At 41.3% G+C, this 18,536-nt stretch overlaps 1 pseudogene; it reads left to right on the top strand.

Moving 5' to 3' along the window:
* Nucleotides 1–1,173: 1,173 nt before the first annotated feature.
* Nucleotides 1,174–18,536, top strand: part of LOC139155645 (interleukin-1 receptor type 1-like) — a 44,886-nt pseudogene continuing 27,523 nt past the window's right edge.

Genomic DNA, 18,536 nt, shown 5'->3' on the forward strand with positions numbered 1-18,536 from the left:
TGTATTTATTTTATGGGAGCAATTGAAATCCGCCCAATCCCATTTGATAAAGACAGGAGATTTTAAAAATACTGTAGTCATTTCAAAGGACAACCTGGTCCTGCTTTGACAAGTTTATCTCTTTCTCAGATGTGAATTTCTCTGAAGTTACATCTGGGAGGGGCAGAGATTTATTTATTTATTTATTTAAATTTATTATTATTATTTGTCAAAAAAGTATAGGATAGTAGTAGTTTGTAATAAGCATATGTAAAAAGTAATGATTAAAGAGGACATTAGGATAGTGGGACAGAGACGGTAGGTACAGTGGTGTGCTTATGCACCATTCACACTACTAACCAGAGCATACAAAACGTTCACCAGACCAATTCTTGAATACAGCTCATCTGCCTGAAACCCACACCGCATTTCAGACATAAACACTCCAGAAAATGTCCAGAGATACTTTACTAGAAGAGCCCTCCACTCTACTAACCCTAACCCTAACTCCACTGCCCTACACAACTAGACTTACAATCCTAGGTTTAGAAAGCTTAAAACTACATCCCCTTAAACACAACCTAAGCATCACCTGCTACAACGTCCTTCCTGTCAATGACTTCAGCTTCAACCACAACAACACTGGAGCACACAACAGATACAAACAAAGTAAACCGCTCTAAACTTGACTGCAGGAAATACGACTTTAGTAACGGAGTAGTTGATGAATGCAACTCACTACCAGACTCTCTAGTATCATCACCTAACTCCCAAAATTTCACTCTTAGACTAGCCACTGTTGACCTCTCCCGATTCCGAAGAGGTCAGTAAGGGGCGTGCATAAGTGCACCAGCGTGCCTTCGTCGTGTTTCTCTTTTACTAGTACTGTATCATGTATATAAATATTATTATATCTTTGTATACCACCAATATGTACTTGACAAAAACAAACAAATAAAAATAAATAAATACGCCGGCCCCTTGCAGACCTCTTAGAAACTGGGAGAGGTCGGCTGTGGACAGTCTAAGGTTAAAGTTTTGAGCCTGGATCGCTTCCTAAGAGGCGGGTCATTAGCTTGGCCACCGTCGCCTCCGTCCTTCAGCCTCTCCGCCTCCGAAATGTTCTGGACCTCCGCCGACCGCGCAGCTTTCAATCATTCACCACCCCCGCCGCCATAATTCCCGGGGCGGAGCTTTTCTTCGCGGTTCCCTGCCTGAGGCGAGAATAGTGCCTGGAATAGTGGCCGCCTGGAGTAGCCCAGGTGAAGAGGCGGCTCGTCCTGCTTGTTCGGGTAAGGCCAAAAACATGGCGGGGGCCCCGATTAGGATGTTTTTCGGGAGAGAGCGGGGCTCCATTTTGCGCGCCGGCGGACCATTTGGCTGAGGTGTTTGGGCGGGGACCGGGTGGGTGGGAAGCGCGACGCAATAAGCGGTCTCGAGACCTTTCTTCAATTCGAGGGGAGACAGGGACTTGCGGCGGATAATTCGTCCTCGGTTCCCCCCTTCGCGCCTCACCCGCCCGAAAGGGAGTGAGTCATTCCGTGGATGCCGGCACTTCTTCCCTTCTCTGGCCCGGACCTGTCAGCGACTGGCTGGAGCGACTTGTCTTCACCTTTTTTGCTTCTCCGCCAAAGGCGCCTTGGCAAAGCGGGGGCACCTGACGTGCGCAACAGGGCGCGTTTCCAGTTCCACCTCCGGCTCTTCTAAAGAGGATTCGATGCATTTTTAAAAAAAAGTGTAGAATGACACTTTTTACTCTTGGGTATTTCTTACCGGGCACTGGCCCTTGGTGTAGCTTTCTCGACCCATTGATTTCTTGATTTCTTAATGGCTAAAGTCCGCTGGCCGCGGCTTCGATTTGGCGTGAGTGGAAATGTTGATTTTGCCTTTACAGACGGTCAAAGAATAACATCTGCGTTCCCAAAAGTGACAGCCCGGCAAATCCAGGGGTATCTTCCTTTTAATTGTTTCTCTTTAGTCAAAAAGGGGGAGTGCGAGGTTCTGACTTATTCTACCACATGGTGCGGAGTCCTCGTAAAGTTGGCCGAAGTTGTTTATAGAGAGAGTCATTTCCAGGTTTATTTTTCCAATGTGACATGTGGGTTGTGGTTTTATTGATTCCTTGAGTTCGAATTTGCAAATCAGGAGTTATATAAAAATGGTGAAATGTTTGGCATGTTGGAAAGGAGAAATTATTTCTCATTTGTCTGGTAAAAGGCAAATAAATGGGGTGAAGAAAAAATAACTGAAGATGGAAGAAACTATTCTTAGTTGGCAATATTGTACCCTAGAAAAGCCAATGATTATAGAAACATAGAAGATTGACGGCAGAAAAAGACCTCGTGGTCCATCCAGTCTGCCCTTATACTATTTTCTGTATTTTATCATAGGATAGATATAAGTTTATCCCAGATATGTTTATATTCATGATTGCATTGTTAATGGATGATTTTTAGAAATACAGTAGTATTGCCAGTATGGCCAGTGGAAGTGAGACCCAAATTTATTATTACAATATTCATTGGAAAGTCAATAAATATTTTTATTTTTTATGCAGTTGCCCAGGATAGAAATTCCATGTCTCCAGGCTGAGATTATGATAATTTATTGACTGACATTTAATGCTTATTCCTATATCAACAATGAAATACTTAACTGTAATCAAATATATTGATTAACAATTGAAAAATGTATATAGAACATAATTGGATTTTAATAAATGTTACCTATTACCTGGTTTTGAAACCATTGCCTGAAGGGTTTATTTCTTTTATTTCTTTATTTTTTGTATATGGCTATCATGGTGCAATCATCAACATAGGGTAGGTCAGGGATAGGCAAAGTTGGCTCTTCTATGACCTGTGGACTTCAACTCCCAGAATTCATGAGCTAGTATGATTGACTCAGTAATTCTGGGAGTTGAAATCCACAGGTCATAGAAGAGCCAAGTTTGCCTACCCCTGGGTAGGTTATTGAAGTTTTTTTCTCTCAATTTGAAGACTATGTTTCTCTTTTTCAAATACAGCTTCCCATAATATGTATTCAGCATAGATTGAGTAAAGATGGAGAAAATATTAACATTATCACACTCCTTTGCCAATATAAACCCAATGTGTTTCACTGTATTATGTTATTTTTAGTATTCGTTGGCATTATCAATGATGCAGCATATATCAGCAATATTTCATATTCCTTAGCCTTTTCTAAAGCCAGTTGGAGCACATGGTGCCTCTTTTTCCATGTAGGGCTTTAATCTGTGTTGGATTATGATAAGCACTATTTTGTTAGCATGTGTAATTAAGGATACCTCTCTTTATGGTATTGACATACTGATTTAACCCTTTCAGTCAGTTGGCCACTGTGTTACCTGGTTAGAAATTTTATGAACTCTTCTGTTGCTTGCTACTGTATATTTCAGCGGGTATTGAATTAACTCAGGTAGCTTCTGACTTTGTAATGACCAATGTGCTGATCTAACATCTAGTACTAGTTGTTTTTGTAAATAGGGAATAGTTTCTAAGATATCTTGAATCTTGACATCTCTTCTGTACAATATCTCCTCTTCCTCTTCCTCCTCTCCAGCAGTTCATGATCTGTTCCACAATAGGCACCTAGCCATGCCTTCATGCTAGGCAATTGGATTCCTATACCTTTTGGTTTTTTTGGGGTGTGTGTCAATAATACAGCAAACTTCATTGGGTGATATCTATGTGTAGAGGCATCATTTTGTTTATTTGAACGAGATCGACTTAAGATAAAGTACATGTTTAATTAGATTGAATTATTAATATTTCTTTTAGCTCTGCTTATTTTGCAGAATTCCCCTCCAGCGTACCACTAAAGTCCAAGTGTGTCAGACCAAGATAATTTTTGCAAACCAATTTTTAAAATTAAGGCTATAATTGTACCATGTGAGGCTGGAATTTAACAATTCCACCCTGGAATCTTACCTATCACCAATATAACTCTTTGATTAAAATTCAAGAGTGGCCTTCTTGATGTCAGTAAAACATTTTTCTACCATAAACCTGCCATATTCACACTAACTTTCAACGATCTAAACATTCTCAAGCATACTTCTTGGCCCTTCTGGGATGTTATCCAAGGAATTAATTTTCTAAAATTCAGCTATGCTTCTCTTTCTTCCTAACTTTTGGAGTTATTTATCATCTTGCTTCCATCTGAATGTTTGCATTATGTTTCTAGTATATTCAGATTATAAAGTGGGGGATAGATTGTAAACGACCAGTAAGTTATTTTCTTAGGGGCTGCAGTAGCTCTTATGGCTAGGACATTGACTCAGAATATCATAGAGGGGTTCGCAATTTGGCAGTTTGAAAACTATGATTGCAAGCCGAATATCTCAATGAACTCCCATCAATTTGTCCCAGCTTATGCCACCCTTGCAGTTCAAAAGCATACAAGTGCAAGAAGATAAATATGTGTCACCTTGGTGGGAGAATATAACAAGGATATGAAAACAGCCCCCTTGGTGTCCTCAGATATCCTCTGGGCAATGGTGATGTCACGAGCTAATCCTTAGAACCCAGAAATGTTTTAGTAAATGCTTCCAACATGAATGTAGTAGTAGTAATTTTCTTGTCATTTCTCTTTTGAAAAGTGCAGTCATTCCATTAATTGGTCAACAAGACCAGTTATTAAAAGTTAACAAGTTTACAGTTAATAAGACCAGCAATTTACAGAAAATATCCTGATGTTCTTGCCTGAAGAGTATCATGTATAGAATTATTGAAAATCAGAATAGTGACCAGAAAGTGCAGGTATGTAAAAAAAATACAATTGCATTTAGCTCTGCCTCTGCAAATCTTGAGGAATAATATAAACTATTATCTACATATGAATGTTTTATAGCTTAGTTTGCTGTGCTACCATCATGGTAAGTGTACATCAAAGTAGCACATTTTCTGAACTTAGCATATTGTGACTTAATATCAAAAGTGGGGTTTCAAGCCAATTTAAATTAAATTAAACATTTGTTTGCTTGCATGCATTGAATAAAGAAAATGTACCGTAAATTGATCTTATTTATACAAATCTCTTACTGTTTGTTAATAGAAAACAGTTGTATGTTACCCATATGAGTTACAATTGTAGTAATCCATAGATTATGCACAGGGCCATTTTGTACCGAGTTCTTGTGTGCCTTATTTGCTTTTAATATTACATAATGAGTCATGAGTCAATGATCACTTGTTGCAATAGAAAAAACACATTTGTTTCCAAATTTGTCTTCTCTCAAAATCTGTGAACTTTTGAAAACAAGATCTTACAAAAATGGTACACAAAAATGAATAAATAATATATGGTGAACATGAAACTGTTTATTGTATTTTTTAAATCTTCTAGATGAGAATCTACAGAAGCTAATAAGTTTTATGAGAAATTAAAAATACAGAATAATGGTAGAAAAAAAGAAAACAAACCCACAAGCTTGTTTGATTAAGGCGGCAGGGTAGAAATCGGAAAACGGTGACATCTATTTCTGTCTTAGACATGGAAGCTAGCTGGGTAACAGTCACTCTCTTAACTCAACTCACTTTATAGGGATGTAGGGAAATAGAAGGAGGAGTATTAATAGGTTTGCTACTTTATTTATACAAATAATATGGAAGGGATTAAAAAAATCTAAAATATAAACATGGAAAGGAAATAGTTACTGTATTCATATACTGTACAGTACAAGACTCAAATACTATCATATTGAAATGAAATTATGAAAGAGAAAAATATTAAAAAGTAGGTAGTAATTAACTAATTAACTAGTAACTAATTATTCTTTAGTTTTATTGTAGATAGGAAATTATGGAGAAATGAAGTACTTCGTTTAAAAAAAAGGGAATCAGCATGAAACAAATACAGTTTGGGCTTTTTTCTGCATTGTTCCTGTATATTGTAGCTGAATTTTTAAAATCATTTTGGTTTTTAAAGTATGGATGATTAAAGATTGATGTTCATTTTCAGTTTCTTTGCTATAATTTTCCCACTTCTGAATAATTTTCTCCAAATATTTAAGTGCACTGGTATAATTACTCTGTGTAATAACTTTTGCATCAGACTATAGCTACTTAATGTATCTTTGTAGTGACCAACTGTCCTCCTTTTCCGATAATTACAAGGGCAATTAAATTTTTACATTGTTCGAATACTTTCTGATGCCTTCCCAGATTTTTTTTTCCATTTTGAAATACGGTAATCCTTTTGTTTTAGCTAAGGAATTGGATTTCACCCACATTCTTTCAAAGAAGAGTGTATTCCTATTAACTATGTTTATTCTCTGAATTCTTTCTTGGATTCTCTATGGATTCCCTCCCACCACCAAATAAATCACTGACTCTCTCTGCTTTATACGAACTCTGTATGTAGTTTAAGAAGGAGCCATGTAGACAAATCAACCCAACACATTTACTGCTGGAGTTTATAATAATGGATTCTTGATAGAAACCAGCATCCTTTTTGTCTTTCTTGTTAATGTACATATTCTGTTATTTTTTAAATACCATGTCTAGAATACAGTAGTTGACATATAATATAAGTGTATTAAGTTGTTTTGTAGTATTTCTGTCTTGGACTAAAACTGTAATAAAGCTGTTTCTGCTTTTGGAGAAGCTCAAGGCAAAACTGAGTACTGTATATCTGTCTTTTCTCTGTTATATTTACATATTTGTGTTTTGCCACCACTGTTGAACAGCTGGTATAATTTATCCAATATTTAGCGTTAGCATATTTAAAAAAGTTCTTTCAACATTCTGGCACCATGTCTAGAGTTCCAGGTTATTTCTGTGTCTATTTCCTTGGTTCTTTGCCTATTGCTTCATTACCTTTTTTGTGTGAATACTTTAGTTTTTGTTTTCATTTTACACATCTGTTTCTGTTTTCAGTTGTGCTTATATTGACCCTTATTTTAATATCTTTTTACAACTGGAGAGCCTTTTCTCATTAGCTTCTCCCATCTTACAATTCTGCTTATTACTACACCGAATTCATTAATATACTTTCTTAAATCCCAAGATAAGCATTCAACCACACAATGTTTTAATTTTTATTTATATTGAAAATTTCAATGTCACGTATTCACTTTCCCCTAATCTTGTGCCTATTTCTGAAGAAGAAACTTGTTATCAAAAAATGTCAGGAATTTAAAGGTCTACATTCGACAGAACGTTTTTCCTAACAGATTTTGGTTTAATAAAAAGTTTCACTACTATTTATTGAAAAATAACTTTTTTAATGAGACATTTACATGAAAATCTCACAGATTGTGAGTACAAATATTGATAATTATGTAGTAGTATAGAGTTTATCCTGACTTTTGCAAATGGCTATTTATCTAGCTTGGTTATATTTCATCCTTAGTCCTGTAAAGTAGGTTAGGCTGTGATATGAAAAGTAGTTATTTCGTTAGAAATTTCCCATTACTGCGACACCTTCATTTAGCATAGATAAAATATTTAAAGCCCTAAATATCCTAAGGCCAGCTAACCTGTAGTATTACTTCTCTTGTGAATGTGCAAATAAATCTCTGATGCTCTTATTTTGTTGCATGTGCTCAATATGATGCTGTTGTTAATTGGAAGCAATACTTGTTCAAATATTAAATTGGAAAGTCTCCTTTTTGCTAGTTTGGTGGATTGAAGTTGCAGAGATAGAAGCTATAGGCAATTAGTGAAATAAAACAGGTGGAACATGGAATGTATTATTGCAGTGACTAAAAACTTCTTGGACCTCTGAGGGATTAGTTTTTTCTTCTGTTTCAAAACTATGATAAACCTATTTTAGGATCTTCACCATAGGTATTAGGGGCTTTCTATCTCAAAATAATATTAAGCTATGCCACCAAAATTGATTAGTACAATTTATGAGGTCAGTCATAGTTTATTTTATTTATTGAATTTATATTGTATCCTTAGTGGTTAGAGTACAGTACTGCAAGCTACTTCTGCTGCTCATCGGCTGCTAGAAGTTTGGAAGATAAAATCTCAGTAGGCTCGAGGTTGACTCAGCCTTTCATCCTTCCAAGGTCGGTAAAATGAGGACCCAGATTGTTGGGGGTAATATGCTTACTCCATGTAAACCGTTTAGAGGGGGCTGTAAAACACTGTGAAGCGGTATATAAAATCTATCTGCCCTGAGTCTGCAGAGCAGGGCGGATGAAAAATCCAAGCAAGGAAGCAGGCAAGCAAGCAGTCAGGCAGGGCAGGGCAGGGCAGGGCAGGGCAGGGCAGGGCAGGGCAGGGCAGGGCAGGGCAGGGCAGGGCAGGGCAGGGCAGGGCAGGGCAGGGCAGGGCAGGGCAGGGCAGGGCAGGGCAGGGCAGGGCAGGGCAGGGCAGGGCAGGGCAGGGCAGGGCAGGGCAGGGCAGGGCAGGGCAGGGCAAGCAAGCAAGCAAGCAGATAAATAATAAAGGTGCTTTTTCAAAAGGCAACTGGACTTTGTTTTTTCTTGAAGATGTTTTACTATCCATTCAAAAAGGTTCTTCAGTTCATTAGCACAATCAGCAGATTTGACAGGCTGGGAAAAGCAGAGACAGGTTTTACAACCTTGGAATTTGTGCTTAACTAATGTCATTATTTTAAATTTCAGATTAGTTTTAATTTTTTAAAAATATTAAGTTGTGGACTCCAAAGAGATTTCTGTTTGGGTATATATAAAAGAATTAAACTAATGACGTATAAAGTAATAGGATGTCTCTCCCCGTATCATTTTTAAATGGTAAAGCAGTATGGCTAGTGGTCATATAGGAAGTGAGCATGTTTGTTACTGAAGAGAAGAATATTTGTAGCTGTTGAAGTATGGGATCCTCTATGCTCTCCGAGCGTGTGTGTGTGTGTTTGTGTGTACACTCATTTAAATGTATTTTCATTTCTTTAGGAGATGTTTTCTGCACTGAGGCTTACTTCTTGGATTTATATCATTCATTTCTCTTTCAGCTATTGTAAGTATACTATATTTATTTTTGTCTTATATCACAGTGAGTGTCACATAATAACATTGGGTTTTTCCCAAGAGTTAACCAGTCTCCTATATGACTTGTTTATTTTCTCTTGCACATGCACACTCACCATTCAGTGTGGTTATTCTGGCAATATACGAACAGAGATGTACAGTCGTGGACCCCTGTCCTATGATGTGCCATGTGTTTTTGTTTTCACAATGTACAGATCTGCACATGGCTCATTGTATTGCTTATACCATGTTGCTCAGTTTGTGTCTCGGTGCCTTGGGTTGGGCAATCTTCTGCCTTAGGGTATTCTTGGGTTTGAAGTGTGTACATATATTGTACTGGTTGAAGATCCTCCTGAGCTTTTCTGATATTTTCTGAGAGCCGAGGTGGCGCAGCAGATAGAGTGCAGTACTGCAGGCCACTAAAAGCTGACTGTAGATCTGCATGTCAGCGGTTCAAATCCCATCACCGGCTCAAGGTTGACTCAGCCTCCATCCTTCCGAGGTGGGTAAAATGAGGACCTGGATTGTGGGGGCAATATGCTGGCTCTGTTAAAAAGTGCTATTGCTAACATCTTGTAAGCCGCCCTGAGTCTAAGGAGAAGGGCGGCATAAAAAACCCGAATAAATAAATAAAATAAATATTCCTCCAATGTATGCAATGACAGTGTTGCTTCATTTATTGTCCACTTTGTTGTCTGTTATGGACAGTGTGGAATTCAACCCACTTAACAACTGGTTAACCGAAGATGCTTTAAAAGAACACAAGTTGTGACCATTTCCTCTACTTAGTTAGTTTGATACATGATAAATATGATTGTCCATATTTGAACTTTTCTTTTAATAAAATTTTATCTGTTATTCTGCAATATATTTTTATGGCATTATTATAAATTATTTCCCATCCTAATATTTATTATATATTATACCACAATTTCAGTGCTAACTAATCTTTCAAGGACCCCTCAATTTCATGTTTGAAGCTTATGAGAAGACAATCTCAACGTTCTGAATTTGAACAGGATGTTTTCTTTAAATTCTAGTATTAAGTTAGACGACTAAATGTTCATAGTATCATACATTGTAGGTATTATGAGAAACTGTAGAAGATAATGTTACATAGCAATTCGATTGTTTTAGGAAAATGGATCTTGTTTAATTTTGTAATTTAATTTAATTTAATTTTGGCAAACAAATTATTCCCTTTGTAGCAAGATGAATAACCCAAATCTAGAATATTCAAGAATTATTTGCCATAATTGTAGATCTACTTACACATTTCAAATAGATAGATAATCTATGGCAATTATCCTATTATAATAACTGTTATACAAATATGAATGTAGGTTTATAATTTTACAAATAGTAATGCATATTTATTTATTTATTTATTTGTTAGGTAAATGCAACCTAGTTAGTTTTTTTCCTAAAGGAGAACCAGGATCTGTCTCTTGTCTACCAAGGAGCCAATCGAACCATGTTGTGACTTGGTATAGAAATGATATTAAAATGCCTGCAACTAACTTCTCCCGGGTTTATCAGCAAGCAAACCTGCTTTGGTTTTATCCTGCACAACTAGAAGATTCTGGAACATATCAGTGCATTTCGTAAGTTATTTTATTCATTGCATTTGCAGGTAGTCCCAAATTACAATAATTCATTTAGTAACCATTCGTAGTTACAATCGCACTGACAAAAGTGTCCTATGACTACATTTCACATTTTTGACCGTTGCAGCATCCCCATAAACATATGTTCCGAATTGATTGCTTGGCAACTGGCATGTCTTTATCAAGGTTGCAATATCCCTGTGTTAACTTTTGTGATCTTCTGACAAACAAAGTCAGTGGGGAAGCCGGTTTCAATAATGTTACTAACTTAAAAACTGCAGTGATTCTTGTTAAGACACATCATAAAATGGAAATGTTGGGCTCAATTGTGTAAGTCTTGACTCTGATTGGATAGCAGATTCGACTGACAACGAGTCAGTCGAGGTGACTGGGGCCTGTCCTTATCCACCTGTCTGGGAGGAGTTTGATCTGGTGACACCTGATTTTATTATTTATTTTATTTATTATTTGGATTTGTATGCCGCCCCTCTCCGAAGACTCGATGAAGTGGACAAGGTCATTGGAGCTGTGAGTTCCGCCACCTGTTTACTGGATCCATGTCCCTCTTGGCTGGTTTCAGCCAGCAGAGAGGTGACACGGAGCTGGGTCCAGGAGATTGTCAACGCTTCTTTGGGGAGGGGATCCTTTCTGGCTCCCTTCAAGGAGGCACTTGTGCGCCCCCTCCTCAAGAAGCCTTCCCTGGACCCAGCCATTCTTAACAACTATCACCCAGTCTCCAACCTTCCCTTTATGGGGAAGGTTGTTGAGAAGGTGGTGGCTCTCCAGCTCCAGCGGTCCTTGGAAGAAGACGATTGTCTAGGCCCTCAGCAGTCGTGATTCAGGCCTGGCTACAGCATGGAAACTGTTTTGGTCATGCTAATGGATCTCTGATGGGCCCGGGTTCAGGGGTTTATCCTCTGTCCTAGTGCTTCTTGAACTCTCAGCGGCTTTCAATAGTATCGACTATGGCATCCTTCTGCGCCAGCTGGAGGGGTTGGGAGTGGGAGGCACTGTTTTACAGTGGTTCTCCTCCAACTTCTCTGGTTGGTCGCAGTTGGTGTTAGTGGGGTGGTGGTCAGAGGTCGACCTCTAGGTCTCTCCCTTGTGGGGTGCCTCGAGTCAGTTCTCTCCCCCCTGCTATTCAATAACTACATGAAACCTCTGGGAGAGATCATCCAAGGGTGAGGTATCATCAGTATGCTGATGATACCCAGTGTACATCTCCACCCCATATCAAGTCGGTGAAGCAGTGTAAGTGATGTGCCTAGAGGCTGTTAGGGTCTGGATGGGTGTCAACAGGCTCAAACTCAACCCTGACAAGACAGAGTGGCTGTGGGTTCTGCCTCCCAAGGACAATTCCATCTGTCTGTTCATTATCTTGGGGGGGGGGGGCATCACTGACCCCCACCATAAGAACAATTCTAAACCAGAGTTAGACCCAAGTGAGCGTGAGTTCCCTTAAAATTTCCCACTGACAAGCAGGAACATAAATTGATTGCACTCCAGCATTATAATTACAGCAGTACTTTACGTTGGTTGTAGCATTTGAAAAATGGAAAGGATTTATAATGTCACTGAAGACAATTCAATAATGAGAAGAAAATATAAAATTAATATTTTAACCATTTATTTATTTATTTATTACTTAGATTTGTATGCCGCCCCTCTCCGAAGACTCGGGGCGGCTCACAACATGTAGAAACAAATCATAAGTAAACAGACAAATTTAAAAATATTTAAATATTAAAAAAAAAACCATATGCTAACAGACGCACACACAGACATACCATGCATAAATTAAACATGCCCAGGGGGAGATGTTTCAGTTCCCCCATGCCTGATGGCAAAGGTGGGTTTTAAGGAGTTTACGGAAGGCAGGAAGAGTAGGGGCAGTCCTAATCTCCGGGGGGAGTTGGTTCCAGAGGGCCGGTGCCGCCATAGAGAAGGCTCTTCCCCTGGGGCCCGCCAACCGACATTGTTTAGTTGACGGGACCCGGAGAAGGCCCACTCTGTGGGACCTAATCGGTCGCTGGGATTCGTGCGGCAGGAGGCGGTCTCGGAGATATTCTGGTCCAATGCCATGAAGGGCTTTAAAGGTCATAACCAACACTTTGAATTGTGACCGGAAACTGATCGGCAGCCAATGCAGACTGCGGAGTGATGATGAAACATGGGCATACCTAGGTAAGCCCATGACTGCTCTCGCAGCTGCATTTTGCACGATCTGAAGTTTCCGAACACTTTTCAAAGGTAGCCCCATGTAGAGAGCATTACAGTAGTCGAACCTCGAGGTGATGAGGGCATGAGTGACTGTGAGCAATGAGTCCCGGTCCAGATAGGGCCGCAACTGGTGCACCAGGCGAACCTGGGCAAACGCCCCCCTCGCCACAGCTGAGAGATGTTGTTCTAATGTGAGCTGTGGATCGAGGAGGACGCCCAAGTTGCGGACCCTCTCTGAGGGGGTCAATAATTCCCCCCCCAGGGTAATGGATGGACAGATGGGATTGTCCTTGGGAGGCAAAACCCACAGCCACTCCGTCTTATCCGGGTTGAGCTTGAGTCTGTTTATACCATCAACGAAATTAATTTTATATTAATTTATATTAACTTATAATTTAGTGTATATTGTATATAGTGATATTTTAACGGCTTTTAGTGTTTTTAAATTGTTATTAATTGCCATTTTATACTATCATTAATTTAATTGATTTTTAACGTAATTAGGGTTCTAGGTAATGGATGATTGGGATAAATTTGCTTGTGGTTATGAATGGAACGACTGGTTTGACTGGGTGGGTGGGGGTGGGGGTGTGTGCGGTATGGATGAATTTATTGATAGTAGTGTGCATGATAGGTCTGGCCCACCTGACGCCCGGGAGGCGGGAGAGGGGGGGTCGCCGATCTCTGGGGGGCCAGAGGGTCGGAATATCCCTGTGTTGCTGGGGAGAGGCAGATATGGCGGGGGCCACAGAGTTAGCCGTTCCAGGGGAACGAGGGATCGTTGCTTAATAACGGTCCCTTGTTCTAGCTCTGTGAGCCCAATCTTGGGTACTGGTGGTGAGTGTAACTCTGGCCCTGGACTCAGGTTGCTGCTGCTGAATGCCAGGTCGGTAGTAAATAAAGCTCTCCTCATCCGGGATTTGATCCTGGATGAGGAGGCCGACCTGGCATGTATTACTGAAACCTGGCTGGGCCCGGAGGGAGGTGTTCCTCTCTCTGAAATTTGCCCAGCCGGGTTTCAGATATGGCATCAACCTCGACCCCAGGGAAGGGGGGGAGGAGTGGCTATTGTAGCCAGGGAGAGCCTTTGCCTGCGTAGACTCATTGCTCCAGAAATTGCGGGCTGCGAGTCTCTCTTGATGAAGTTGGACTTAGGGGTTCAGGTGGGCTTATTTCTCACGTACCTGCCTCCCAGCTGCGTGTCAAAAGCCCTGCCTGTGCTACTCGAGGAGGTAGCCGGGCTGGCGGTGGAGTTCCCCGGACTCATCGTCCTGGGGGACTTCAACCTGCCATCACTCGGCGAAACCTCTGGGTTGGCACAGGAGTTCATGGCCACCATGACAGCCGTGGACCTGACTCAAGTAATACAGGGTCCGACTCACGAGGGAGGGCACGCACCTGACATGGTATTCCTTTCTGAGCAATTGAGTAATAGTCTGAGACTAAGGGGCTTAGAAGTATTGCCTTTGTCATGGTCAGACCATTTTCTACTACGGCTTGACTTCCTGGCTCCAATCCTCCCCCGCAGGGAGGCGGAACCAATGAAGATGTTCCGCCCCAGACGAATGATGGACCCAGAGGGCTTTCAGACGGCGCTTGGGGTTATTCCAGAGGCACTCGTCCACAGTTCGGCGGAGTCTCTCGCGGAGGCCTGGAACATGGCTGCAGCGGGGGCTCTTGACCGGATTGCGCCTTTGCGACCTCTCCGAGGCGTCAGACCCCGTAGAGCCCCATGGTTCAACGAGGAGCTCCGGGAGTTGAAACGCCAAAAGAGACGTCTAGAGAAGCGATGGAGGAAGAGTAGGTCTGAATCCGATCGAACACTTGTAAGAGCTTTTATTAAGACTTACAAAGTGGCGCTCAAGGCGGCAAGATGCGCGTACCATGCCGCCTTGATTGCATCAGCGGAATCCCGCCCGGCCGCTCTGTTTAGGGTGACCCGCTCCCTTCTTAATCAGGGGGGAGTTGGGGAGCCCTTGCAGAGTAGTGCCGAGGATTTTAACACGTTTTTCGCTGATAAAGTCGCTCGGATTCGGGCCGACCTCGACTCCAATTGTATAACAGAGTCGACTGACAACGAGTCAGTCGAGGTGACTGGGGCACGTACTTGTCCACCTGTCTGGGAAGAGTTTGATCTGGTGACACCTGATGAAGTGGACAAGGCCATTGGAGCTGTGAGTTCCGCCACCTGTTTACTGGATCCGTGTCCCTCCTGGTTGGTTTCGGCCAGCAGGGAGGTGACACGGAGCTGGGCCCAGGAGATTACCAATGCTTCCTTGGGGAGGGGAGTTTTTCCATCACTCTATAAAGAAGCGCTTGTGCGCCCCCACCTCAAGAAGCCCTCCCTGGACCCAGCTGTCCTTAATAACTATCGTCCAGTCTCCAACCTTCCCTTTATGGGGAAGGTTGTTGAGAAGGTGGTGGCACTCCAGCTCCAACGGTCCTTGGAAGAAGCCGATTATCTAGGTCCCCGGCAGTCGGGTTTCAGGCCCGGTTACAGCACGGAAACCGCTTTGGTCGCGTTGATGGATGATCTCTGGCGGGCCCGGGACAGGGGTTTATCCTCTGTCCTGGTGCTCCTTGACCTCTCAGCGGCTTTCGATACCATCGACCATGGTATCCTTCTGCACCGGTTGGAGGGGCTGGGGGTGGGAGGCACTGTTCTGCAGTGGTTCTCCTCCTACCTCTCTGGCCGGTCGCAGTCGGTGTTAGTGGGGGGCCAGAGGTCGACTCCTAGGTCTCTCCCTTGTGGGGTGCCTCAGGGGTCGGTCCTCTCCCCCCTGCTATTTAACATCTACATGAAACCGCTGGGCGAGATCATCCAAGGACATGGGGTGAGGTATCATCAATATGCGGATGATACCCAGCTTTACATCTCCACCCCATGCCCAGTCAACGAAGCGGTGGAAGTGATGTGCCGGTGCCTGGAGGCTGTCGGGGCCTGGATGGGTGTCAACAGACTCAAGCTCAACCCGGATAAGACGGAGTGGCTGTGGGTTTTTCCTCCCAAGGACAACTCCATCTGTCCATCCATTACCCTGGGGGGGGGGAATTATTGACCCCCTCAGAGAGGGTCCGCAACTTGGGCGTCCTCCTCGATCCACAGCTTACATTAGAACAACATCTCTCAGCTGTGGCGAGGGGGGCGTTTGCCCAGGTTCGCCTGGTGCACCAGTTGCGGCCCTATCTGGACCGGGACTCATTGCTCACAGTCACTCATGCCCTCATCACCTCGAGGTTCGACTACTGTAATGCTCTCTACATGGGGCTACCTTTGAAAAGTGTTCGGAAACTTCAGATCGTGCAGAATGCAGCTGCGAGAGCAATCATGGGCTTACCTAGGTATGCCCATATTTCATCATCACTCCGCAGTCTGCATTGGTTGCCGATCAGTTTCCGGTCACAATTCAAAGTGTTGGTCATGACCTTTAAAGCCCTTCATGGCATTGGACCAGAATATCTCCGAGACCGCCTCCTGCCGCACGAATCCCAGCGACCGATTAGGTCCCACAGAGTGGGCCTTCTCCGGGTCCCGTCAACTAAACAATGTCGGTTGGCGGGCCCCAGGGGAAGAGCCTTCTCTGTGGCGGCACCGGCCCTCTGGAACCAACTCCCCCCGGAGATTAGGACTGCCCCTACTCTTCCTGCCTTCCGTAAACTCCTTAAAATCCACCTTTGCCGTCAGGCATGGGGGAACTGAAACATCTCCCCCTGGGCATGTTTAATTTATGCATGGTATGTCTGTGTGTGTGTCTGTTAGCATATGGGGTCTTTTAAATATTTAAATATTTTTAAAATTTGTCTGTTTACTTATGATTTGTTTCTACATGTTGTGAGCCGCCCCGAGTCTTCGGAGAGGGGCGGCATACAAATCTAAGTAATAAATAAAATAAAATCCAGGCCCCAACAGCCTCCAGGCACCGGCACATCACTTCCACCGCTTCGTTGACTGGGCCATGTTTATTGATACTAATTTTTAGGTTTAATTGTGTAAAATTTGAGTTCAAACAATGCTTGGTAGAATATTAAAATGACCATGCTTCTATAATAGTTTACATATTTAAATGAGAGTAAACACTTCTGAATGATTAGCATCTCAAATCTAGCTAAGTTTTTAAAACAATAGAACTTGATTAGTTCTATTTATTATTCATTTGTTTATACATTTTTCCTGAAGAACATACAGTATATTCCTGGAACTTGCAAATTAAATATAAGAAATTGAATTGATACAGAAAGTTTTAACTTATGCTTTAATTAATCTTGGTCCAAAATTTATAAGTACTGTATATAAAAGAGTATACTTTGAGTATATCCAACTCTTAATTGATGTTATTGCTTTTTTCACCTAAATATTAAATGATAATTTGATGCCAATTACTCTTTGTTGATGTATATATTATATAATAACTGAAGTACTGATACCTGTTTATTGCAGTAATTCCACAAGCGTTAACAAAAACATAACAGTGTTTGATAACAGTGGATTGTGTTTTGATAAACGAATGGCTTTTAATCAGAAAGTTCCATTAAAATACAGTGGGACGCTGACTTGTCCAGATCTTCAAAATTACAGAAATGATGAAAATGCTCCTTTTGCTTTACAATGGTACAAGGTAAGTCCTTTTCCATAAAGACAGAAGCAAAATAGCAATTAAGCAGTTTATCTCTTCATTTTTGCACATGACTATTCTGCTATGCTATGCTATCTTTGGACCAACTGTTTACTTGAATTTCCTCTTATTTCATGTATAACCAAATAAACTTTTTTGTAAAAAAAAAAAAGCTCTTCCAAAATAAAAAGGGTTTTCTTTTTCTTTTTTATATTTTTAAACTCATTTTTAACCCATTTTTAATCCATATCTGACTTTTTACAAAAGCACATATGGCAAGGCTACCAATTTGCTTTAGCTACATTTTAACAAGGGTTTTTAAGAATGGGGGAAAAGAGAAAGAGATAGCATTCTGCAGCACAGAGTTCATCCAAGCCATTGAAGCAGCAGAAAATGGAATATAATACTGCAAACAGTATGTTCCAGTAAGTAACTCATCTGCAGTCTCCTTATCACAGTGTTTCCCAACCTTGGCAACTTGGAGATATTTGGACTTCAATTCCCAGAATCCCCCAGCCGGCATTCGCTGGCTGGGGAATTCTGGGAGTTGAAGTCCAAATATCTCCAAGTTGCCAAGGTTGGGAAACACTGCCTTATCAGATAAATTTAATTTATGTGACTCAGTGGAATGGCACTTACAAATTGAATTTGAAAGCAAACAGCATATAGAACTTTCTTCCTCTCTTGCAGAAAATGGCTGCTCTCCTTGGAACTCAGCAGTTGCTTTCCTTGCACAAGAGGTGAATGTAATAAATTTATAAAGAGAAAATGTAACATATTTCCTCTCTAAACAATGTTTGTTTACAGCTCAAACTGACAACTCAATTTATAAACTTTTATCAACTTTCATAAATAAGATTGACTGTTTGAAAGAGTCTATTAAGAAAAAAGTTTGAAAGAGTCTGTTTGAAAAAAGTTTATTAAGAGCCACCCAAATACTACAAAAGGACTTAGGAGGACAGCTACTGATCGATATGAAACTAGAGAAGGCCCTTTTCTCCCTTCCAAAAATGTGAAAGGGAAGAACACTCATAAAGAAAACTTTCAATCAGGTAGAGGCCTAAGAGATGACCAATATAACCACAGTCTCCAGACTAACCAGGTTACATTTCAAATTTATGACAACAGAATGAATGATGGAGTTGGAGTGATAGA

This window comes from Erythrolamprus reginae, unplaced genomic scaffold (assembly GCF_031021105.1).
Source record: "Erythrolamprus reginae isolate rEryReg1 unplaced genomic scaffold, rEryReg1.hap1 H_38, whole genome shotgun sequence".
Lineage (NCBI taxonomy): Eukaryota > Metazoa > Chordata > Lepidosauria > Squamata > Dipsadidae > Erythrolamprus > Erythrolamprus reginae.